We start from the raw sequence: 25,936 nt of genomic DNA, 5'->3' as shown, positions 1-25,936 counted from the left end.
CACTTCCCACTCACTCTTCATCTGGGAAAAATTGATCATCACAGAATGAGTCTGTTCATACTCCAGCAGGATAGATGTCTCCGTTGTTTGGGTAATTGGTTCTGCTGTGTTGTTTCCCCCGGCCCAATCATAGCAGGGGAGCACCCGATAAAAAGAGGCAGTGTCTCGCTCTTGGGCTGTGGGTCACACCCACTTCCTGTTCACCCCAGCAGCTCCAGGTAAGCATGCAGCGGCTATTTATGTGGCTGCTGAGCACATTTTTGGTTATGTTGTCTATTTACACTCACCTGCTTGTTTACGTTTATGTCTCATCTCCCCCTTCCTTCCACATGAATGCAAACCAAATATGCACGCACATGGCCAGTAATTGTACATGTCAAACACCCTTATCTTTCTCTTGCCCACACACTACATTTACTGAGTATTTATATCTTGGCGGGTGAATTTGTAGACTGTGTGGCTCCCAGTGGCACGAGTGTGGTAAATAATTAAGGAATGTTACATTGTCTTGTGGCAAGTATAAATGTAAGTGAGTGACCACGTGTAAGCCATTATTGCAAAACATGTGTTAAGATGCAAATTTATTCTGTTTGATTTCTTTGCTTTAAATTGGAAGTTTCTTCAAGTATTGTTAAAAGCACTCTATAAATAAAATTAATTAATATTATTTTTATAATTAACGCTGGAGCTTATTCAGAGTCCCATCAAGCTAAGCTAATGATATTAAAGGCTGGAATATAACAAAGTCAGAAAGCCCTTTAAAAGACATTTTCTTCACTTTGCCCTCTTTCTTCTTCAGTATCAAAGGCAGCATGCGAGTATCAGGTGTTTTCCCTTAACTCCTCGGCCCTCCCCAGCTCTGTGGGTGCTGTGCTGGTGACCCTGTCAGTGTGCAGCACGGAGAACAAAGCTTTGCAAGAAATGTGTTGGCTTTTCTAACAGCATCTTTGTGCTGGTGTAAGATCTTCTCTTCCAGTCTCTTTAATGAGTTGGTATTATGCTCGAATACTATGCTGCAAGAATCTGTTGCCCAGCAGCTGCTAAACAGCCTGTTGCTCTGTGTTTAAAATTTAGATCCTGGCCCGTGATGCATTTAATTTACCATTCAGACCTTCATCTCTCAGCTGCTCCAGGTGTGGCTTCACCTGCAGTGGAGCACGTCAGGTGTGTGCGCAGCTGCTTCCCCCTCACCAATCAGCGGGAGCGTAACGGTGAAGAGAAGGCGACCAGCCAGTGCCGGCAGGTCACACACAGGGAGTGTGTCAACTAATTGTTGACAGCCCTAGTTGTCTTTTTTTTTGTTTCAACCAGCGCCCCGGTTGGCTTTTCACATTTATTTTATTCATAAAATTCTTACCCTTGGTCCAACTTGTCAAAATATACTTCCCTCCAGTCAAACTTCATTATGTCACCTCTGCCCACCCCCTTTGCTTCACACGGGTGGGTGTAACATCAGCAATATGTGTTTCATCAATGAGGTGTCTTGTGGGACTAGCTGGGGGGCAAAATCATAGCAAAGTGATGGATGACAGTTTTTAAAATACCGTCTAAAACCTTTAAAGTTTGTCATGAAGCATGTTTACTGTAAACACTGCGGAGTTCATGTCAACACGAATGCTGTATTTTAGTCTACATGCCATCAAAACTCTCATAGCTATGAGCAGGTTGAAGTCCTGCAGCGGGAGGAGTGTGAAGTTGGACTGGTGTTATGTGCCTGGCATGTCTTCATGTCCTGTATCCTGCCTGACAAGAATCACAACACCTGATTCTTTCAAAGGGATCCGGTGACATCCTCTTCAACTTTTGATTGTGTGTGTCTTTGTTCCCTTCGTTAAATTCAGTCACAACTCGGTTCAGGTGGTACAGCTGCTCAGGTTATTTGAACCAAATAAAATGAACATGTCTGCCGCAGCAAAAGGTGGCAGCAGCTCGATGTTTTATCGACACGAAGCACCTTCGGGAATTGGAGCATGCGATGACTCCCCGGGGTCTCTTTGGTTTGCTTGTCCCATACTGTCGTTTAACTGGCTGATGAGGACATGGGGGACATCTATGGCTCTGGGCGCAGTCGAGGAAGTCCTGGCTGAAAACTGAACACCCACCCTGCTCCTTTCCACAGAAACACAATTTTTTTTTTTTTGGTGGCAGTGCTTACACTGCATTCAAAAAAATTGTCTGAGTACATCGGTGCAACCATCACAATGTGTTTTGAATTTAAGAAGTTTTTTTTTTTTTTTGAGTTGTTGGACACAAAGCAACATAACTATTTTGCACCAGTCGACTCACATGCTTGCAGTAGATTGCAACTTATTTTATAATTTACAACAAAAACAGTGAGTGAAGCTTTTGAAAAGGAAATCTATCTGTTCTCCAACTACAATTTAAAAAATGCTGCTTCTGTGGGCATGAACCAGAAATAAAACCAGATTCTCATCTCAACTGCACTCACTAAAAGTGCTGAGGAGTCTTTATCTTTTGCTAAACTTTTGAAACAGTTGGGTGGGTTATATCTGCAGAAGGTAATCTCACACCTTAAAATGTTCCTGTCCCACTCTACTGTTCACAATCTTACTTTCTTGCATCATTTCACTTCTTCGACTTGCTCGTTTTCAATGCATTTTTCTATTCATCTCTTGTTGCCCACCGTCTCTTTTCAACACCTTACAATTTCTCAACTCCTTCTCTGACCACCTCCCTCCAAATGATCAGATTTTTCTCATGCTGTCGACCCCTCCAGAAGCAGTTTTCTGATACACCGAACAGTCCTGTTAACTGTTCACAGAGCTATAAAAGAATGGTCTTCAATTGTGGCCAAGAATTTAGCCTTAGTTCTCCTCAGATAAACAGCCAGGATTTATTGCCACTACTGTAAAACGCCGACAGACTGTTCGGCGAAGCACAGTGAGCCGCTTCAAACTCATTTATAACTCAGGGGGATCTTTCATATATTATGTCCCACAGTCGAGGTAAATGAACACTTTTTAATTTCAAAGAACCCAGAATAGACTCTTGTGTGCACAGACTGTACTGGTGTCCTGCTGCTTTGTTCTCTGGTGGTTAATGAGCTGTAACCAACATGGGTCACCAACCTGCAGAGCGCCAGCCCTCAAGAGCTGGAACTGAGAATGTGTTAAGGCCACCTTAAACTGATAAAGTCTGATGCTATGGGATCCACCATAGAGACTTTGAATTGTTGATGTATTGCTGTAGTGTTTGTGAAGTGTGTTTACATGATGAGGTATTATGAGAGGAACTCATGATAAAGAGGGTCAACATGGCGGGGTCATGGCTGTGTCTGAATGGGTAATCTGGCTTGGTGGCTCTAAGTGCGAGTGTGAATAGTTGACTGTCCATGTATGTCGGCCCAGCGATCAACTGGAGACATGTCCAGTGAGCATGAATGGTATTACATATAAACGGCCAATATGTACTTTTAGGGGCAGCATGTGGTTCGCGCTGTTGCCCCACAATACGAAGGTTGTGGGTTTGGTTCCCGGCCGGGGGCCTTTCTGTGTGGAGTTTGTATATTCTCCCCGTGCCTGCATGAGTTTCCTCCCACCATCTAAAGACAGCATGTTTGGGTTAACTGGTGACTGTAAACTGTCTGTAGGTCTCTGAGTGTGTGTGGTTGTTGGTCTCTGTCTGTCTCTGTGTGTTGGCCCTGTGATGGACTGCTGACCTGACCTGGGCAAGGGTCGGAAATGGATAAACGTAAGATGGATGTACTTTTTTGTTTTTGTTATGTAGCTGGTGTTACCATTAAGAACTGAATAGGAAAAAATTGTGAGCAGAGCATCAACCTTCGTTTCTTGGCTAACAAAGTGCTGTGTCCAGAGTTGGAAAGTGTGTCAACTCTTCTTCTACTGAAGTTAGCACGTTAACAGCTGGACCTAGCCTGGCCAAGGGGTGAAAAACAACCTCTATTCTCGTAAACACAATGCGGGGCAAAGCTTTTGAGAAATGACAGTCGCCACTATCTGCTCCCTGCTCTTAATGACAACGAAATAGGTCAACTCTGGTGAGCAGATAACCCACAGCCACATCTATTTTCATGCATTCCATTTCATTGCACACTTACAATGATTAGAAATATATTTTTCATGAGCCGTTTTCTTTGTATGTTCGTCACCCAAGCTACCTGTAAAGCTTGTCTCCCTCTCTCTCCTCCCTCTTTTGACCTGCCCACACTTTCCTCTGCCTCTTAGCTCTCTCCTTCTTTTTTCCATTCATCTTTTCTGTGTCTGGCTCAATTGTGTCATCTTTTACTCTCATCTTGCCCCATCACCTCCCCGCTCTGCTCTCACCACAAAAAAATGACCATTTGAGAGTGAGTCAGTCATATTCTTGCCATTCAGGCTCCCATGCCTCTCGGGATGGGATAAAATGTGAGGGTTAAACCGTGAATGAGTAGCAGTACTTCAGTAACCACTATTGACACTCCCTTGAGCGATGAACCTAACCTTCCATCTACAACTCCATTAGAGCTGATCTGAGGATGACAACAAAAGACTTTGGTTGTATTGAGCAATTCTCATAGGTGAATGTGTCTCCTGCTGGATATTTGTTAAGGTTTTGATTGAAATGAGATAGTTTGCGGTCGATGTGGAGGAGTACATCAAAAGAAAGGGTGTGTGAAATGAGAGAGGAATTGAGATAGACCTTTCAAAATACCTGAAATCGTCCCAAAAGTGAGAGCAATGAAAGAAAAGGAAAAGCTACATAAAGGCTTCAGACCGTCACAAGGTACTAGCACTAAAACAAATGGAGAAAAAGGGTAATATAAAGCAAAAAGCCGACCGCAGTTGGGTCTCATATTGCTTGAAAACCTTTGCCAAACCCCTGAGAAGAAGGAAGGGATTGATGGTTAAATTTATCCCACCAGAATGAGTGATGAGTCAGTTTAATCATGCTCTGATTGCCCTGTCCGCTGTGGTGTGAACTATAAAAGAATTCCCCTGATGTAGCCACAAAGTTGTGACATGGAAAAGGTTCAATTGGAGGAGCCCTGAGCCTGTTCGAGTGTATTTGGTAAAAGAAATATGGACTCTGGAGAAGATAGCTCCCCTGTACACACTGACAGCTTTGTGTTTTAGAAAGCCAATTAGATTGGCCTGACCCCGCAGCTCTTGCCAGCTGCAGTGCATTTCCTATGTGCTCCCAAATCAGCTGTAAATATAATCTATAAATGTTTTATTTCTGTGGGAAGCTGAGGCTGCTATAAAAGTTACAAAGGTAATTTCCAAATGTCTGAAGCAATCATTCCACTGTCACCTTTTTGCCTTCTTCACTTTTATTTTTTATTTTTTTAGGTGCAGTCCAGCTGTATTTTCTATCATCGTTGTATAGTGTGTGTGTTTGTGTGTATCGACAATGCCCGTGTTATCTTTTTTTTCCTAATTAATTTGACATGGCTGCTTCCATCTCTGCCAAAGCCTGTTTCTGTGTTTGTGAGTATGTTTGTGTATGTGTGTGTGTATGCCTGCCATATCTGAGACAGATCTTTTTGGTAAATGCGAACCTCTGCAACCTTATCCAACCCGATATTGATTTAGTGTCTGCCACATTTAGCTCAACATAGCTCACCTAGTTGGGGGCAAAGTGTTGGGAAACAGCTGGGGAAAGAAAGATTGAAGTTTGGCAATGAAAGGTCAGAGATTTTGGAAATCCTTCAATGTGGTCCTGCTGTGTTTTTGTGAATCTTTCATTGCTTTTTGGATTGACCTGTTGAATATATGGCAACAGTGAAGGAGGAGAGAGTAACGGGGCTTTCCTCAGTCGGGTTCAGCTCATGTTCAATGTTTGCATCCTCTGAGCACACCCTGTTTTATGCAAATAAAATCTCCACCCTGCAGGATAAATGGGTAGAAAATGAATGGATGTTTGTAGCACTTGTCTATGAAAATGGGGACATATGCACATAAGAATGGTATTGGTACTTATTTGAGATGTCTGCAGTACTGTGATTTATGATATTATGTAATATTGCATAACATTTTTTTTTTTTTTTTTTTTTGTCATATTATATCATGGCAAATTACATAGTGCTCGAGTTTAATCCCACAGTTACATTTCCTGCTTTGCATATGATTTTGTTGTTAGATGGTTTTAGAGCTGGAACAATGACAGTTAATGGTGGATAAAATATAGTTATGTAAGATTATGTTTCAGTTTCAACCTAGGTCTGGAACTCATCGCTATTGATAATGCTAGGGTTGCATGAATAATAAATACAGGAGCAGTCAGACAACCGTGTGTATTTTTTTTTTTTTTAGTTTTTTTTTTTTTTTTTAAACATACTGGTTTCATGGAATAAACATCAACAGTGTACAACTGCATGATTTATTGGAACGTAGATGGAGGATGTTCTGCGTTCTTTATCTTCAGGTGCTGTGATGAGAACTGTGATCGTCCAAGGGAGAATGGGAGGAAAACAGGAAATGCAGTGGGAAAATTTAGTTTGGTATTTATGTATTGCTGGAAAAATTCTACTCGTGGAACTTCACTATGAGCCTTAATAATTTGAATTAGGAATCAAAGTGCTGGTTGCATCTGTTGCATTTTGGTCCCACATTTTTATTTAAGCTGCAAGCAATGTGGTCAGATGTGTTGTGTTGTTCAAAGTTTGCTGTGTCCCCAGATCCCAGCAGTTATCGAGATGAATGAAATATTTTCATAACCCAGAAAAATTGCTATTTATCTTTTGTAAGAGCAGATCAGTTCAACTCAGCCTGTTTGCAATTTCTTTGCTAATTATGCCTTGAGAAATGGGCAATAGATGCATATTCCTATTAAAATATTTATTAAATCCCAATCAGAGGGAGCGATTACATGCTTAGTTAACTGTTAAATAGTGGAGGGCGTTCTCTGTTCGAGACCTATCACATGTTAATTTCGAAGCATCTCTTTCGGGATGAAAACAGCACTTTTGAGCAACTGTTTAATCAGATGCTTCAGCCTGGAGTGGTGCACCACTTGACCCCAGTTCTCATTGGGTCACCGGGAAACAGAGTGGGTGCAGAGCGGCTGCAGGGGTTTTCAGGCAGGGTCAGGGATGGTTTTCAAGGTCTGTATTTTTGTGTGCAAGAGGGACAGGTGTTGTTTAGTGGTTGGTAGGAGAGTTAATGACCTTATCACAGCGGTGCAGTGGAGCGTGAAGTCTCATCACTGCAACTTATCTGCTTAGTCATACATATATATTCATATTCCACACAGGCACAAAAATGTAAATATGCATTGACAGGCCCAAATTCTTGGGCAAGTATGTATGTATGGAGATTTAGAAATGCATGCACAATTTTACATGCACTCGTACTGCAAAGCACAGATAGCACGTGATAAACAGATGATTTACCCTCCGCATAAAATGATAAGCATAAGTCACACACAAACAGCACCAACAATACCTACTGATGACATTAAACATAATTAGGCGATGAAGACATTCATTCGCTATTCAACATGTTGGACTTAAACTGTTCTCCTCTGATATGTTAAACCTTTTCATCTATAAAGGCTAAAAGACATCAGGAAAAACAAGCTATTTGTGCCACTGATTACTGTAGCTGGAGGGAGATGTGTAGGAATTTCAACCAAACAGCATGGCAATGTGTGCTAACGGATAAATGTATAAACCCTCGGATAAGATTATGCATTGGGAACACAGTGCGTGTGACAATGTAGTTTTGGGAAAAAACTAATCTTAAATGTTGGCACAGAAAGGACCCTACAGTTTGGGAAGGATGGCAACTGCCCAAAGCCCCCCATAGCCCAACTATGAATAAGCAAACAATATATTTATGCTGCTGGGCTATGAATGATATGAGATTGTACTTTTTAAACGCATATGCAAAATGTCCTCATTGTTTCTAATCACCAATATGGCGCCTCCACAGCTCCCTGGTTCCCTGGCCTACATTAAAATTTAATACTGACAGTGAGATGACACAAGAAAACTGCATGAGAGAAAAAGCTAGAGAGAAGATGCAACGAGATGCAGTACTGAAGTGCCCCCGCATTTTTCGGGGGAAATGAAAGTAACAATTTTGTAGTATAATGACTGGCAAATAAACAACCTGTATTCACTGCGTTAACACGTCTACACAGTCAGCTTAAAAGTTAAAGTGAAAGGTGCAGAATGTTGTGGCCAGTTAATGTTAGTCTCTGTTACCAACAGGGCTACCTAGACTTTAACCTAAGAGCTCTTAAAAAGCGTAAGTTTGACTGAGGCAGCGCGTGTGCAGTGAGCCAAAGACCAAGACCGAGGTAGAATGGAACGAGCAGAGATTTTTTTATTTATCCAGCAAGCCATAAAAAGGCGGCAAGAAGATGGAACGTTAAAGCTAGGCTGAGCGTTTTCTCAATAAAAGTAATAATCAACCGATCAAATAAACATTGAAAAAGTGCAGACGCTGGAAAGCTCAAACTAACAAACTAACCCTAACCCCAGCAAGTTTTGCTATCCAGGAGTCATCCTCACCTTGTTAAGATGAGAGATGTGTTTATTGGGCAGCATGGCGGCATAGTGGTTACTGATGTTGCCTCACAACAAGAAGGTCATAGGTTGAATTCCCAGCCTGGGCCCTTTCTATGTGGAGTTTGCATGTTCTCCCCCGTGTCTGTGTGGGTTTCCTCCCACCATCCAAAGACATCATGTTTGAGTTAACTGGTGATTCTAAATCATCTGTAGGTCTGAGTGTGAGTGGTTGTTGGTCTCTGTCTCTGTGCATAAAAAAAATAAGCGAGTGAGTAAAGATGCCTTTTTTTTTTTTTTTTGCCACCATATGCAGATGACATGGTGCTGAATTTAGGGTGCTCTCCCAGTAACGTTTAACAAAAAAAAAACAAACAAACAAAAAAAAAAAACATGCATTCATGCACACAAGATGATATAAACATTATATACAAAGACACTAACTAACGCTAATAAAATAATAAAAGTATTACACTGGTAATTAAAAGGTTGACTGGCGAACAAGCAGCACCAGCCCCAAGATACATATGTTCATTCACTGCTAGAATCCGGTGTGGCCTCATGCCATCCATCCATCAATTAGCTATACTACTGATCATCATAGGGCCATGGGGTAGCCGGAGATAACCCTAGACAGCTCATCACAGTGCTGACACTTACAGACAATCATTAGTGTCACCAGTTAACCATTTTTCTTTATCTTTGCAATAAAGGAAGAAGAATAGCTGGAGGAAACCTGGGGTTCAAACCCCGAGCAGTGCGTACCACTGAACCACCATGCGGCTCCACAGCTTTAATACTGGTTTGAATTAACACGACAGGAACTTCTAACTAGTTAGCCCATTTCATATCTGACACGCACTTGCTAAGAACATGTTAAATATGTATGGGTCGTGTGTTCCTGCGACTTTAAGTATACGTGTTTACAGAAGAAGAGAGGACGTGGACATATGTGTGTTTGAGTTCATTCTAATGCACAGTTCCTAATGATGTGGACAGAGTAAGCCAGCCAGACAGAGAGGGTAGCTTAGGGAGGATGTGTCCCCTCGCTCCCCATTAGACTTCCTATAATTAAGCCAATTAGTACATGGCAACAATACCAGAGTCCCTTGGGGAGGGATAAGGGTAGGGGATACTTGAAAAACACTGCATCAAAATACGCCCACACCGAAACAAACCACTGCTTTTTGCACCATCTGGGGGAAGCCCACACAGATGGTAGAGCTACATTTATGTGGATACAAAGCCGCTTTGATGGCTTTACCATGTCAGCCTAATTAGTACCTACAATCTCATACAGCGGGCAGTTCATACACAGGGGATGCTTTAAGGTGGTGGGATGTACATTCTTGCTAATATATCCAAGATGCCACACTCACTCAACTCTCTCATAATTTCTTTCTCAGTTCTAGTATCATCACAAAACCTTTCAGAGCTTCACTTAAAAATGCGAGCCCCTCCAGCAACTAGAACACAGCGTGATAGTTTCTCTGCTATAGTCAGATATTGCAGTCAGGAAATGGGGACTAAAAGAGATTTTAATGAAAGGAAAATGCTTGACTTCAATACTGGACTTTCACATTAGAATTAGAATTATTAGAATTATTCACATTTGCTACAGTCCAACAACTTATTTGAAATAATAATGACATTTCTGCTGGATGTAAATAGGTACTGCTTTGTTGACAAGTTAGCAAGGTGGTTATTTCTCATAAGTTTCTCATTGAATCTGGGAAATCCATCCAGTACTTCACACTTTCACTCACGTTGCAATCTAAAATCCATCACAGTATACAATGAAAGACTTATTCTTCATTAACCAGAATCATTCTCACTCATTTAGGCTGGACATGTGCAGGTGCATTATAATACCGTTTATGTTGGGGTCCTCAGTGTATACTATGGACTAGTTGTAAAAGTAATTAAGTATGTTAAATACAATATAATGACAGGGCCATGCTTGCTGCCCTTCACTAGTTACCTGTGAGTTTTAGTATTGATTTTCAAAATTTTACTTAAAGCTTTAAACGTTCAGGGTTCTACCTACATCGGTGTCATGTTAAACTCTTATGAGCCTGACCAAAGCCTGAGGTCCTCTGGCGTGGGGCCCTCTTACAGGTACCCAAAACTCAGCTGGTCACTAAAGAGGACCGGGTTCTTTGCTGCCTGGGTCCCTCGGCTGTTGAACGCCCTGCCTGGAGATCTCAGGCAGGCAAACTTTTTTTTTTTTTTTCTTTTGTTATTCTGTATTCCTGTACTTTTATTGTTATTTTACTGTGATGTATTTTGTTTGCACTAATCATTTTATTGTTAAGCACCTTGTAACCTTGTTTTGAAAGGTGCAGTACAAATAAAGTTATTAAAATTATTATACAAGGAAGGTCTTGATTCTACAAGTATCTGAATCTTCTAAGGGATCAACATCCTGCAAAAATCAGTTGTAATCCAGTTTTTCAACTACTCACTTTACACTCTTTTGGTTTAATTTGTCCCACATATACTTCATACACATCTATGCAATGTGGTGAACATGAGGCACCTCCTGTCAAAACAAAGTGTTGTGCTGGCTTGTGAAATATTTGCCCAGAGAGCCACATTCATTAAAAGCTGTAATGATGATCATGTGAGCCCCCATAGAAGCACACCTATAGACTATTTTGGCTTGTAAAATACTGTCATATTTCATTTGCCTTTATTTGTTAAGTCTGAAGTGTGTATGTGTGTGTATATATATGTATGTATATATGTGTGTGTGTGTGTATATTTTCTTTTTTTTTTTTTCGTTGACTGTGTTTGTCAGTAAAAGAGCTCATTGTAATAGCAAATAGCAAGCACTGTAGTGCCAGCATTCATCAGTCACCTTCAATTGAACTTTCACACACATTTGCATTTTCAATATGGCACCGCAAATGTCAAAAAATGTGAAACATCCAACTAGTAGTTGGATGTATAATAATAATGTTTTTGCCTCTATAGAATAAATGAATAATAATGGCAAAACAATATTCTAGGGGTTTACACATGGCACTGTGGACACAGAGAGGGACACAGCTGCTGAATGTGTTTGCCAATAAAATGATCAAATATCATTCTGAAAATTCACTGATTAAAATTGTAATTTGGAGAGTAAGAAATGACACAAAAAGCTATTGTGCGTTCGGCACAACAAACCTCAAGGCAATGTCTTCACCTCAAGATAATGTGTGATCTGCGCATGTTATATATGATTGAAGTTGTGCAGTCTGAGAAATTATAGCAATCATCCAGTCACAACATCTAGGAAACAATGTTTCCTAGATTAGCATTTCTCAAAACTATTTGTTTAATTAGCTCAAAGGCAACAATGCTGATTGGAATTTTATCTGGCTTTTCAGTCGTGTCAGCAGAAAATGTATTTGTGTGTCTGTGGAGAGAACAAATAACAATCCACTGTCATGTCACCCTGTAGTTTGTGAACTGTCGTAGACACATGAAGGTGGAGCTGAGGAGGAGGGGAGGGTGGACCTGATTTGCTCTGTACTTTATCCTGATTGTCAGACAGGTCACTGTGCATGGTACAGTCTGTCAATCATAGAGTGGCCACGCCCTCATTCATAGCCTCCCTTATGGTCTATTTTCCTTTAAATTGGACTTTACAGAAATAAACATCAAGTAATATTGAAGGCTTTAAACTAGGAAAACATCTACCAAGCTTCTAAATGAAGTGAGAAGCAGGGGCATTTTCCCATAGACTGCAATAAAAGGCGACTTCCTTTTTAAAACCAGCAGAGTCACCTCCGGTTGGCCGTTAGGAAGAATGCAGGTTTAAGACACTTCGGCATTGGCAGTACAGAATCTACATCCGCTTTTATTTACAGTCGATAGGTGTACTTTGGACTGCTGGGTACTTTCCTTTCCTTTTGTCTTTGAAAAGCCAGAGCTATTATACCTTGGCAGATTGCAACTTCAGTGGCGTAGTGTTTCCTACAGAGTCAGTCTCTGTGCTGAGTTGATTACATTTACTAACTGACTGGTGAGCCCAGTAATGGCACATGAAAGCACACAGCTCTGCCAAAACGTGAAGGCACAAATCTCAACATTAGACATGTGGATAAAGCTTTGGTTTGTTGGTAAACCGCGGGGATAAATTCAGATGATGAACGGGAAGTACTGTGTAGGAAGCTCTGGCTGCATCTCTGTTAAAGTGGTTTTCTGTGGATCTGCATGAATGGGTACCCTTCTGTTCATTAAGTCAAGGATATAGCTGCTCCCCTCCCAGTTTTGATCAGTATCATCTCAGAGAACTGAGCTGACAGCTGACACAAAGGACGCAGCTAAAATCTCTGTTCATTTTCAGTCAGGTCACCCTATGATGTGATCATTTAAGCAACTAAATCAGGACGGTATTGGGAAATGTAAGTTTCATCTGCTTTAAACAGCTGATCAAAACAAGTTAGAAGCTCGAGTCATTTAACGCTGAAGCACTGATTATCTAATTTAATGAATGGTGGATTAAATTTCAGAAATCTTAATTAAATAGTAATTAATTAATTATTTCATACGTTCATTCATTCATTCATTCATTCATTCATCTTCTACCAATCCCAGCTCACTCTGGGTGAGGGTGAGGTCACCCTGGACAGGTCACCAGTCCATCACAGGGCCAACACACAGAGACAGACAGAGACCAACAACCACTCACACTCACACTCAGACCTACAGACAATTTAGAGTCTTTGGACGGTGGGAGGAAACCGGAGCAGCAGTAAAAAAACCCATGCTAGCACAGAGTGAACATGCAAACTCAACACAGAAAGGCCCTAGGCCCGGGAACCAAACCCCCAACCTTCTTATTGTGTGGTAACAGCGCTAATCACTATACCACCGTGCTGCCACCTAATAAATATTACAGACTATAACTCAAAGGGGGCAAAAATAAATCCTCTGTATCTTTAAGCACTTTGTCTGTAATTTTGCCACTTCATCAAACAACCTAAGTCTGTGTTCAGGCACAGTGGAATGTGCATTAGCATTGGCTGCCTAAATTGTCATGTCTTTTATGGAGATGGTTCATTGAAGCTGTTGGGCCTTTAAATTGCCTACAACCATAGCAGCATTATAGGGCATTCATCTGCTGTGGTGGCGGAATGCCAACAGTTGGCAATCCAACAGAATGAAAGAAAGATTAAATATCGCTCCACCCTCATTTAAGGCATAATGATTTTTTTTTTCTTTTTTTTCCTTCCCACGAAAAATTAACACATCACAAAGTCCCAGCAGATTAGATTCCCAGTTAAACCTTGTGTGGGGCTCAAGTGGCCAAAAACATGCTCCAACAATTGCTCTACCTTTGGGGAAAAGTAGCACAACACCATCATTTAAGTGTATCATCTTCCAGAAGCAGTCCAACACTCTCTGCTTTCATCCGTGCTTTCATTAGTAAAGAGGCTCCTCTCATTTTCAAAATGAAATCATTGCCTTTACTTTTGACTTGAAAACATTCTCTCAACATTCATCTCTAAATGTGTCTTACAGTATTACAGTTCTCTCCAGGAATGACAGAGATAAACTTAAGGTTTTCTTCCTGAGTTCTCCTAGAGGTTTGAACCTCGTGGTCCTCTTCAGCAGCTATTTGTGAGTAGACGTTAACACCAACTTACAATCACCGTTAGTGTGCTGTTTGGAATTAAGTATATGTTTTGAATCTGTTTGTGACTGAGCTCCTGAACCCAATATTTCCAACGGCTCCCTCTGTGCTATCGTGTTGCTGCAGCCAAACTTAAAGCTATCTAAGCTAGTTAGCCACACGGGAGGGAACGGCTAATTAGCTCAGATAGGTGGGTTTGTCACGGCGACTCATCGAGAATGAGTCGCCGTGACAAACCCACCCCAAACGGACTCGCACATTCTACTGGCTGGTTGACTGGTTGAGACAGGTGCTTCCCCATCAGCTACAGTGTGAACAGAGTAAACGGAAACAACAAATTTCTTGCTTCTTACAAATGGTTTGTCAGTAGAAGTCGAAGTTGGGTGTGCTTATTACGTATACTCATTTGGATGTGACACCAGTTGTATGTTCAGTGTACATGGTGTCACAACGTTGTACGAGATGAATTGACCAAATTATTGCCATCTATGATTCTGACACAGCTTTTCCTTTGGCTTGCTGACATGTGCCAAATTCCTCTCTGCCACACTGAGGCGCAACTGAAAGTGAGAGATGAGCGTATCAACTATCTAGCCCCTAAAAACAGTCCATTGCAGGCGAGAGAAAATGAAAAGTGGAGAGGATGAGAAACTGAAAGAGCATGTGTTTATTCTGCATAAGCCTTTACACACTTACCCTCCATTTCCAGCATGTTTTTGGATCCTATCTGTTACACGGGAACATTAGTACGGCCATCGGGCTGAAGAGCCTGGACAATGGCTCTGTTGTTGGGGGCGACAGCTCGAGAGCGTTTGATGCACAGCAAATTTCAAAGAACGAGTCACGCGAAGTGGCAACGATTATGCCCTCCTGTGCAGTAAGTCGTCACAAAGACAAAACAAGAGGATCATTTTACAGACTAATTGTGCACTCATTGCCCATCAGCGAACATGGAAATGTAGAAAAGAGGGGAGAATGGGGAAAGGAGATGGGAGGCAGAGGTGTGAGGAGACAATGGGACTCCTCCATGGTTCAGTAAGCGTGGTAAATCTCTGCCTTGTGAAGATAGTGAATGTATTTTTTTTTTTTTTTTTTTTCAATGGTACGCTACTGCAATGACAGTGCAACAGTGGTTGAGGTGACTCTCTGCAACAACTGAGGTTGGCCGGGGACAGACTTAAACTTCCTGCCTGATTTGCTGCCTTTGTGCTCTTCTGGTAGAAAGAAATGGAACAGTGACAACAGCAAAGACTAAATGTGACAGAGGGCATGATAAAGATGAGATGTGGGGGACAAAAGAAAAAAGAAAAAGGCGGGAAGGGGGGGGGGGGGACTAAAAAATATGAAAAGAGTGACAGTGGTGAATAAAAGAGAGAGACTGTCTGAGACACCAAGAGAAAATGGAGAGTTAGAGATGAAGGGACAAGCAAAGGAACATGACAGATGGGAGCGAACAGAGGCACAGCTCCGCCATTTAATAACAGCTTTGTCCCGGCAGGTTTCTCAAGTCAGACATCAGGAACAACTGTGTGTGTGCGTGTTTGAGAGAGACAGGAATAGATAGATTGGTTGAAGAGTTAATAGCAGCATTGTATCCAGCAGAAAACAAAGCTTCATTGTTCCCCTTTCATCCACAAGTCATCTCTCCACCCTTCCCCATTTCCATCTCAGATTCTTGCTTCTTTGGTCCACTGCTTCCTTCCTTCCATCCTTCCTTTCTGCTTTTTTGCTCCCTTTACCTTCCTTGCACTAGTCTGTTTTTTCTTTTTTTTTTTTCATCTGCACCTTTTCTTCAATTGCCCCAATTTACCCAAATTTTTATTTACTCATCTCTCTCTTTCTTCCATTCCAAACATCCAAATCTCTTAAGTTCACAGTAACACGCACACCATCTTTACACCAGTATTTCTGCAACTCTGGTTTCACATTTAAAACCCATTTCTAATTTTTAATTCAAGATAATAGTTCTTACCAAATTGGATTGGTCCACGTCTTTATTTCCTCATTCCATTGTTAGTCAAATGACTGAACCAGATGCTTACTGGTGAATTGTCTCATTTACTCAGAAGTTGCCCATTTCACATCAACTCCAAACACCTTCACTACAATGGAAATGTAAGTGGAAGGTAACAATTATTTGTATCATTTGAGTTGTCATATGGAGGTGTGTGTGTGTGTGTAGTGTCTCATAGATGTCAGCTTGAATTTGTTCTCAGATTTGTTTTATTGACATTAAATTACAGAATAATTACAAACCACTTCAAATAATAGTGCGTTAACTGTGTTTGTTGTCTGTGTGGACTGTGAGTATTTGTGGGTTTCATTAGCATCAACTGCTTTTGGTGCTGCTCAATATCCCATGCAAGCATGCACAAACTCTCACTCACACACACACACACACACGCATGCACTAGGTCAGCAATTTAGCAGCAAAAAAGCACTTTGATCTAATAATTCAGTAATTCAGTCAGGCTTTTGTCGATTCAGCAAATAAGCCTTCAGGCCACAGCGTTAAACTGAGATCTACTAATAGGGAGGTAACCAGCTATGGACACTCAGACACATAAACAACAACCACTATTGCTAATGAGCTGTAATCAAGGCATAAAAACTTGTTGAGTTACTGCATATAAACAATTCGACAGCAGAGAGGTTGAAGGCTCACTTCGCCATAAAATCATGATAAAAAGAGCAAGCGCTGCAGTCAGGGTGTCATTGTGAGGCGAGGGTCAACATTCAGAATGATTTAGATTGTGCTGCTCCATGGTTTTATTCGCTCTTCTTAGTTAAGGCGAGTTTTCAGAACTCTGCGTTGTCTGTCCTCACAATACCTGTCGCGTGTCAGTGTGATATGCTTGCCCTTGCTGAAGTTTTAAACAATGTACAACATTAAAGTGAAACACAAACCAGACAGAACAAATCTTATGTGTTTGTGTTTTTCTTTTCACTGTAAAGTTATATATTGTCACAACCACAAAAACTGGCTTTTAAAACCAAATAATGAATCCCATAACCAAGTCTTCCTTCAAACTAGACAAATACAGAACATTTCTCCTCTTGTTCACTTACACATACACTGTTTTAAATTATAAAGCAGGTCTTGGTTTGATATTAATACAGCTTAAGTATCAAAGTTCTTAGTCCAGAGAGAAATGGTCATAGCCTGTATTTAGAAAGTTAACTTTTGGACTTTTGGAACTGATGTAACAACAAAGAAATCACTACTCTCGGTCACACCCCCAAAACTAAAGCCCACCTTGGTTTCTCTGAATAGTTACTTGAAATCTGAAGTAATTTAATTGGTGAAAAAAATCAGGGATCACTGATGTTCAAAAACATTGTGAATGCCTGAATCATATTTTGCAATAATCCATCTATTAGTCAGGACACCTTAATTAATAGCAAAAACATGAACCATGAACCAGGATGGCCCACTGTAGCTCACTCATTATTGGCATGCCTTGAAGGCTTATTCCTACAATGGCTTTGCTGTATTTGTCCCGCTGCATTTGCCTCAAACTGTAGGGGGAAAACAAAAACAACTTAAACCTGTGATTTGCAGACTTTACAGTATCTCCTTTTCTCTGTGTGTCCATACAAACTCATATATCAACACTGAATCCAAGAACAAAGCAATTTCTTCCCAACTAAAATGATTCAACCTCTTAACTTTGGTATTATCCTTTGGTTCAGTGCTATTAAACTCTGTAACCTTTGTTTATTTGGCTGCATTCTTGAAACTTATGTGAATTTGTTGTTGTTGTGGTGTGTGTGTGTGTGTGCGCGTTTATGTGTACATGTGCTCTCACAATCCCTACACCCAGGTCAAAGTAATTTTGTCTCCAAATCCATGTTGACTTGAAACCTTTTGACCTGCCGCGCTTAGCAGGCCGCAGCAGCTTAACGCACCACACTGCCAGCCAGAGTCATTCATATTTCACCGCAGCCATCTATAATGGAGCGAGCGTGGAGCAATCCTGTTTTACATGTTCAGGGTCTTAAGTGAAGCTCCAATCTCCTCACCGTTGAATGTCATATATAGTGTTTCAAATATATGTACACAGACGCACACGCCAGTGTAATATGTGAGTCAACTGAAGATGTGGGTGTTTCACTTTCTAATGGTTTGACTCCGGGGAGGATTCGACAGATGTTCATGGTACCATGATCTAATGTGAGTTGATAGATAGTGAAAAAGTGTGTGTGTGTGTGTGTGTGTTCTCATGGTAGAAACATACACACGCAGGATGATATCAGAGCTATCAGCAATGACATGTGGAGCGCACCTGCCGCAAATGCCTTAAAAGATAGTGATCATTTATTCATAACGTGCAGCATATGGTGTGTGCATGACTTTCACTAAAGCCTGGTAATGGTTGATGATTGCAGCTCCCACTTAAACCCTTTTGCTGCTTACCTGGAATGATACCGCGATGAATAATGCTTCCTTTCCACCAAAAGGGCTTTCACAGGTACAAATAATTCTTTTGATAATGTTGCATAATGCATTGCCAAACCCTTTAAAACCTCTCATAAATTGCATAAAGTGCAGGTGTAAAAACCCTTTTGAAAGAATTTCAAGGCAGCCATGAAATACCATTACTTACATACGGCAGCCAACATTGAAATGTGTCTCACATTAAGTCCCAGCGTTGAAGTGGATATCTACATGCTGTCACAGTTTGGGATTTTTACCACATGATTATTGTAACCAAAATAATGACAAACTTTGTTTCCACGCTTGGGAGGTGGAGAGATGGAGAGAGGCTATGTGACCAAAACTGTGCGAAGGAAAAAAATAATCACACTTGATAGACAGTGAAAAAGAAACCAAATGAATTATAAAAAAAAAAGAAACACCCCGTCTTCAAAGGCATGTTACTTCCGTGCTTTGCACCCAGTGCTCTTATCATGAAAGCTTTTTGCGATGGCGGGTCGCTCTCTCAGTGAGGAAGCTTGTATGCTAGTTGCAGCTATCAGACACAGTTGCTGCCAGTTCTTTCTTGGAAGTCAACCAAAGTGTATAAGATATTGGACTTAGGTTAGCCTGCTAACTGCAGAGTTAAAAGCAAAGGTGACGTTGCTACATATTTGGTGAAAATGTGAATGAAGTGAGTGTCTGACTCTGCTAACACTGATGTCATCTTGTCTCATTCCACTTCTTGGGTTCAGGAATGCCGGGGTAGAAGTTTTAGAAGGAAAGCTAAGTCACTCCTGTACCAGGACCTTGTTCTTTCAGGCACTGCCCACAGCTTGTGACCTCAGGTGAGGGCTGGAATGTAGACAGATCAGTTCATTGAAAACTTACAGCTTTATGGCTCCACTCACTCTTCACCGTAGCACACTGGTAAAGCATCAGCATCACCATAGATGCTACCTCTATGCATCCGTTCACCTCACACTCCATTTTCCCCTCACTCATGAACATAACCCCAAGATACTTGGGGCAGATACTCCTCCCTGAACCAGAGTGGGGACTCAACAGTTTTTCTGGCTGAGGACCATGTCCTCACACCAAGCAGTGCTGATCCTCATCCCAAACACTTCCACTCGGCTGCAAACCTTCCCAGCCGGGCTGGAGGTCACTGTCTACACCACTGCCAACGTGGAGGACGGCTTGCACCTTTGAACAACTCTTGTTAGCGTTAGCATATCCTAATAAGTTATGGCAAGTGGAAAAATGTGTTTTCTTCACCAAAACAAGAGCAGGTTTGCTTGGGCTTCCCGACCATCTGTGGACTTGCAGTACATGAGGCATAACAAATGTTCCAGACAGCAATTCATGTCAAATAACGTACATTTAGAAAGCTCAAGAAGACTTAGGCTGATGTCCCTGACGTACACTGCTTTGGACAAGTTGTTTTATTCATCTTTTCAAACAGAGGGAGTGCGATCTGCGATCATCACAGACGGGAACTGGCTCAGAGTTAAAATAAATTGTGATTATCCTTTATACGTGTGCAGTGCACCTGGGAGTAAAACGGCCTATAAAGCACCATCTGTATACCATATACACATTGCATAATGTTGTCACCAAAGCTGCCAGCATGCTGTGTATGTGTGTGTGAGTCTTGCTAATGAAGTCACCTAGACACTTGATCATTTTCATGGTGTGAAACGACATAGAAAAATCATATTGAATAGCCAAATTTTAATCCATTGTTAATTGAAGACTGGTATACGTTTTTTCAGTGGCAGACAAATTTCACTGCCACAGAGAGTGGACAGGCACTTGGCACGTCCCTCTCTCATGGCATGGACACACATTACACACATCCCACTGACCCACTGCTTCCAATGTAACAGATGTGTCATTACTCACAGGTACATGCACAGATTTCCACACACACATGTGTTTGTAGAAAGCTGCCAGTAATAGCAGGTGGGAGGATTTGGTCCTCTGACAGAGGAACGCTGAATGATTTCAGTCAGGCTCTCATACATTTACACTGGTAGACATTTAGGCATGCGAGCAGATGGAGAGGAGAGATGTCTTCTCAAAGAAGGAAAACTGTGTTGTTCTCCGGTTTGATAACAGCAAAAGTGATGTCAGAAATCTGGTTAAACAGATAATGTGTCTTTTAGGGCTGAATTGTACTGTTTAATAAATGTCACCCTCGAGTCTACAGAGAAGTGAGAAAGTAAAATATTTTCAAACATTTCGCATGAACATGCTAACCGAGCGCTGGCCTTCATTTCATTTTGTTCAAAGGTCAACTTGATATTGTGCTTGTCGCTAGAGAGTGATTAGTTCTGCAAAAACCAGGTGCGTTGCATCACGGCATCTAACAGGTTGTCTCCACTGACAAATGTAACAGTGCTGCATCTGCTACATCTGAAGCCAGTGCGTATGAACGTTTTGGAATCCGTGCTTATTTTCTTAAGTAAGTCAAATTTTGATCTGAATATATTTTTTTCTATTTCTGGAATGAATGATAATCATAATAAAACATTAAAAAAAGGACAAAACCGGACGCCAACAGCTGCATAAACTCACATTTATTTATTTTGATGTTTTATTGATTGCTGCCTGTGACATTAATTCATAATTATTCTGATAACTAGAGATAAATAAGCCAGAGGAGACTCAATTGAAAAAACTCTGCTTAAACATTTTTTTTAAGTAAGGAAATTAACATGAAATGAATATTTTTTTCAATTGTGAGCACACACACTGCTCAGTATGCTGTATCCCCATACACGTATGTATATGTATAACATGTTGATTGAAACCCAATTGTAACCCCCTAAACCTGGGAATGGTTAAGTGGCAGAAGATGAATGAATGAATGCAGAGTTTGATGTTGCGGGCATAGTAGCAGAAATGCACACCGTGGCTGTGTACGATTTTACCAAGGGGGAGCATGTAGAGGATGAACAAAAGAGGACCAAACGGTTAAACTGAGGGGACTTTTCCTGATGTTAATGAAATGTTGTTTGTCAGTGAGATATGAACGTAGCCAGGAGCGGGGAACGCTGGTGATGTTGATTGAGGATTGAAGGTGGAAGAGAAGAGTTGGTTGGTTGATGGTTTTCGAACCTGCGGTGAGGTCAGGGAGGATGAGAATGGTGAGGTGGACAGTCTGATAACCAAAGGAGCTCATTGGAGGCTTTCAATGATCAGCAGTGAGTGTCGATTAACAGACAGACAGAGAGAGAGATAGAAGAACGCATTACTTCAGACAAAACTTTGATGATTCCCATGTGAACTCTGAGTGCTGCAGGAGCACAGAATAAAATTACATGGGAGATGACACCAGTTATCCAAAAAACAATTATAAAATCAGGAGTAGTTCACCACATTTTTAATAATAGATTTACAAGTTTAAAGGGGTGTGAGACTGCACCTTGCTATTTAATTATTTGAGCACACTCATCTAAGCCTCTCTTAGAGTTGCTGATTTTTTTATTTTTTATTTTTTGGTCATAACAGCTAAGACCTTGTCCTTTGGTCTCACACAGGTTAGTTCGTCAGTTCGTTTCCTTCAGTATGTGATGGTGGCATCACTACATCAGCACAATCACTGTCCACTTTGTACTTTGTCTGCTTTCCGTACTTATGTCTTTTCGATGCTTAACTTCCTGTTATTCTAACAGAAAATAGAAAATGTTCTTCGTGTGTTTCTTCTCTGTGGTTGGTTACTGCTGAATAAATATGAGGGAGAGCGTCATTGCCAGCAAGCTTTTCATAGATGACATACACCCAAGCAATATCTTGATTTGATTTCTCAAATTGGTATCAGAAATATATTTCCTGGGAATGTAGCTCAGTGGTAGAGCTTCATGCTGGTCCAAAGCCCAGATGAATGAGAGGGTGTGGGATCTGTGTGAGTGTGAGTGGTTGTTGGTCTCTGTCTCTCTGTGTGTTGGCCCTGTGATGGACTGGTGACCTGTCCAGGGTGACCCCTCCCCTCACCCAGAGTGAGCTGGGATTGGCTCCAGCACCCCCTGCAATCCAGAAACGGATAAGTAGTACAAAATGAGCGAGAAAGCAATGAGAGAGTAGCTCCAAAGTCTCAGTAGCTACACTTGTGTTGTGGTCAAAATCCTGCGAACTTACATCCCACAATAATGCCATAAAATTATATTGAAACCAAATACTTCGGCAGAAGTAGATACAATTTGTATTGGGAACTGAAACGGGAACGGCTCAGAGGGTCAGGTCATTGTGAACTCAAGGATGGACTTCTCTCCGTAGCATCTCTGCTTGGAAGCCACAGGAGTTAGCGCAGACAGTGGTGGCAGTGATTTTGATGCATTAGCTGCACTTCAGCTATTCAGAGCTGACGTGCCCATAAAGAAAATGCTCTGAAGCCTAAAATCTATTTAAAACAACCTTGGAAAACCTGAGGATCTTATTCAGAGTCACAATTTAGCTCAGAGGCTGAGAAACAATGGTTTTCCTGACAGCAATAGCAACAGGCCGTTACTTGCAATTAGCCAGTGGTGATACTGGCTTGCTGATTTTTGCTGACGTCTTGACTCAATGAGCGGGTGCAAAGCCTAGCAAGTTGAAGTAAGCGTCTGAATCTTTAAACTGTTGTTGTTTGTTTAACCCCTCCCTGAAAAAAAATAAAAAAATCACAGCTACAACTGGTCAAAAATGAAAGAAATACACTTGCATTCAGTCTTCACGTCCCTACTGATATTGCAGTTTGTTTGTTTGTTTGCATATTGTTTGCAGAGGAGTCATTTGATAAGTCCAATGCATCCTTCCAAAGTCCAACCTTTTATTGTACCTCCAATCTCTTGACCATGTTGTATATAATCGGCTCGAAACTCAGGGACTGTCTGCATGCTTCCATCTTGTACAAATGGCAGGGCGGATCAGTGTTATGTCTTTTCAGACCTCAGGCCAATGTGGTTTGTATTTAGTCAACGCAGGAGGTTTTTCTGCACACGGAGCACATGTAGTATAGGCATCAAACACAGCAGCCAAAAGCCCCTTCGATGTAAAATGAAAGCCTAATATCACTGGACTGATAACACTGATGCATCACCGTCAATTAACTGTCTCAAATTTTTAAAGGACCAATCGGAACCTGCCGAACATAAAAATGTTGGTGAATGCAAAATATTGTCTTTTTATTCTTCTCTCTTTTCAATTAACGTCTAATGTCGGAAACTCAACCAAAAAGCATTTGATACTGGGTTTTTATGTGAATGTAAAAAAGACCTTATATGCGAATAACCCATCTGCTCCATGGTATTAAAATGTCCTCCTTTGTTATGAAGAGGTGGCAGTTCTCTTGTGTCTCTGCCAGCGTTGAGACCCAAACCTACACCCCAAGGTTGGCTAAGGTTGGTTAAATATGCTCTGTCATAATACATGCCGGGCCGGTTAGCAACATATGAGACCATATGAACCCACTCACCTCTCACAATTAGAAAACGTATCAACTTTTTCTGGTTCATCTTGCTGAACAAACTCTTTTAGATATGTCACACAACAAGCAAGAATTAGACAGGAAACTTTGGCTGTGTTTCGGGTCCCATTACCTTTTTATGTCCTACCATCTGTCCACTAAATGCGAGCATTGTTGCCCACATGTTTGATGATCCTGGAATGAGCCCAATGCTTTGATAAAACACTGTATAGCTTCACAAATGGAGCTATTATTCTGCAGAGGTGGCTCCCTCTTGCAGGACAGTGGCAAAAACAGTTGATGTTTTCCCTCTGAAAAAATGTGAAAGTACCTCTTCCTCATTCAGCTGAGAGATGGCCTTGGAGTGGGTTGTTGCTGCTGAACTACAATGGAATCATAAGTCCTCCGCCTACATTATTTATGATGCTGAATAGATTGTGTTATTAGAGAGATGCCACAAGCTGAGAAGCAGGCTGCCTTCCAAAAACTGGGCCTGGTTGTTGTACCCTGAGTGGCTTGTTAAGGATTCATGGGAGAAGGGGAAAGGGCTGAGAGCCACTGTTTGCTATTCGATTTGACCTTCAGATTTGCCAAATCCCATTTGTTACAGGGCTAAACACTGATAGAGATTTATTCCAACCAAGTACCACCCCCACACGCATATACACATCGTACAGTATGCACACACACACACACACACCGATCCAATCCACTTACAGACTAAGGCTCTTATGTAAAATTCTTAAAATATTCATAAACAAGCATTCATTTTGCTGTGTACCTTTTGGAATGAAACCAGAGAGAAGGGTGTGTTTTGTGTGTGTGTGTGTGTGCGTGTGGGCTCATGTGGGCGAATGGGGAAATTTTTCACCATTTGTCACAGTCGAAGCATGAAATCAGTGTAATATCATATGAATGTGTAACCTGTGCACAGAGCACTAATTATAGAGCAGACGAGAGGATCTTAGGTGCACATTGAATGGGAATTATGATACTTTGCCATGTATATGAACAATTTCCTTTGTGACCTCGAGGCAGAAACAGCTAAAACTCCTTGGAGAGAGCAGTGGAATTAAACGTGACCTGTTGCTTTATGGAAAATACTTATCAGTAACTAACAGACACCACAAAGTCGAATAGCCCATGTTCAAGTTGGTAAATTACTCACGACGGCCCTATTTAAAATTCTTTTTCAATAAAATTGTTCAGCTTAAGACATACAGAAAGTGGAACCCAAATAGCAGACACAGGACCTAGAAAGTAGTGAAGAGAAACAAGGCCTTGATAGCAATAAAACAGGACCAAACTCAGGGAGGTGATTGGCATATTGGAGTCCCGTCAGGCAGATGACAGGCTGCCAGGCAGGCAGGCAGGCAGGCAGGCAGGCAGACACACGGACTGGGAGGCAATGGAGGAAGGTGCACAGGGTGGATGAGCCAAAACACAAAACACAGGGAAAGGAGGGAGATAAGGTGGCGTCCAAAAAAAAATTGGTGAAAACAGAGAAAATCTCTTTGCTTTTTTCTTTGTTGAAATCGATGTGTGTAACTTCTCTGGGCTTGAAATGAGAGCATACAAAAGGCCACATGTTTTTCTGACTAACTGTCATGAGTGTAGAAAGGAAATTTGAGGCATTGTGTAGCATCAGTAGAAATAATTGAAGCTGACATCAGGAATGTGACTTCTTACAAAAGAGATTGCTTAATAAATAGTGGTAATGGCTCGAAAAGTTAAAGTGTTGGTTTTTATTTGAGTCGCTATTAGAAATGAGATAAACAGGCCAACTTGTTTGCACGCTAGCAGAAAAATACACGTGATAGAAACAACCAGGAACTCTGGCGTTTCCCTCAGGAGTTTTTATGAAGATGCGCCACAATCAACAATGGCAGGGGTAAATCAACTTTTAACTTTTGCCCATTTTGACCAAATAGTTCAAGATATTAAAGAGGCACGGAAACTAAAAGTCCCTGTTTG

This window comes from Echeneis naucrates, chromosome 10 (assembly GCF_900963305.1).
Source record: "Echeneis naucrates chromosome 10, fEcheNa1.1, whole genome shotgun sequence".
NCBI classification, from domain to species: Eukaryota; Metazoa; Chordata; class Actinopteri; order Carangiformes; family Echeneidae; genus Echeneis; species Echeneis naucrates.
Note: the sequence above shows the minus strand (reverse complement) of the source record.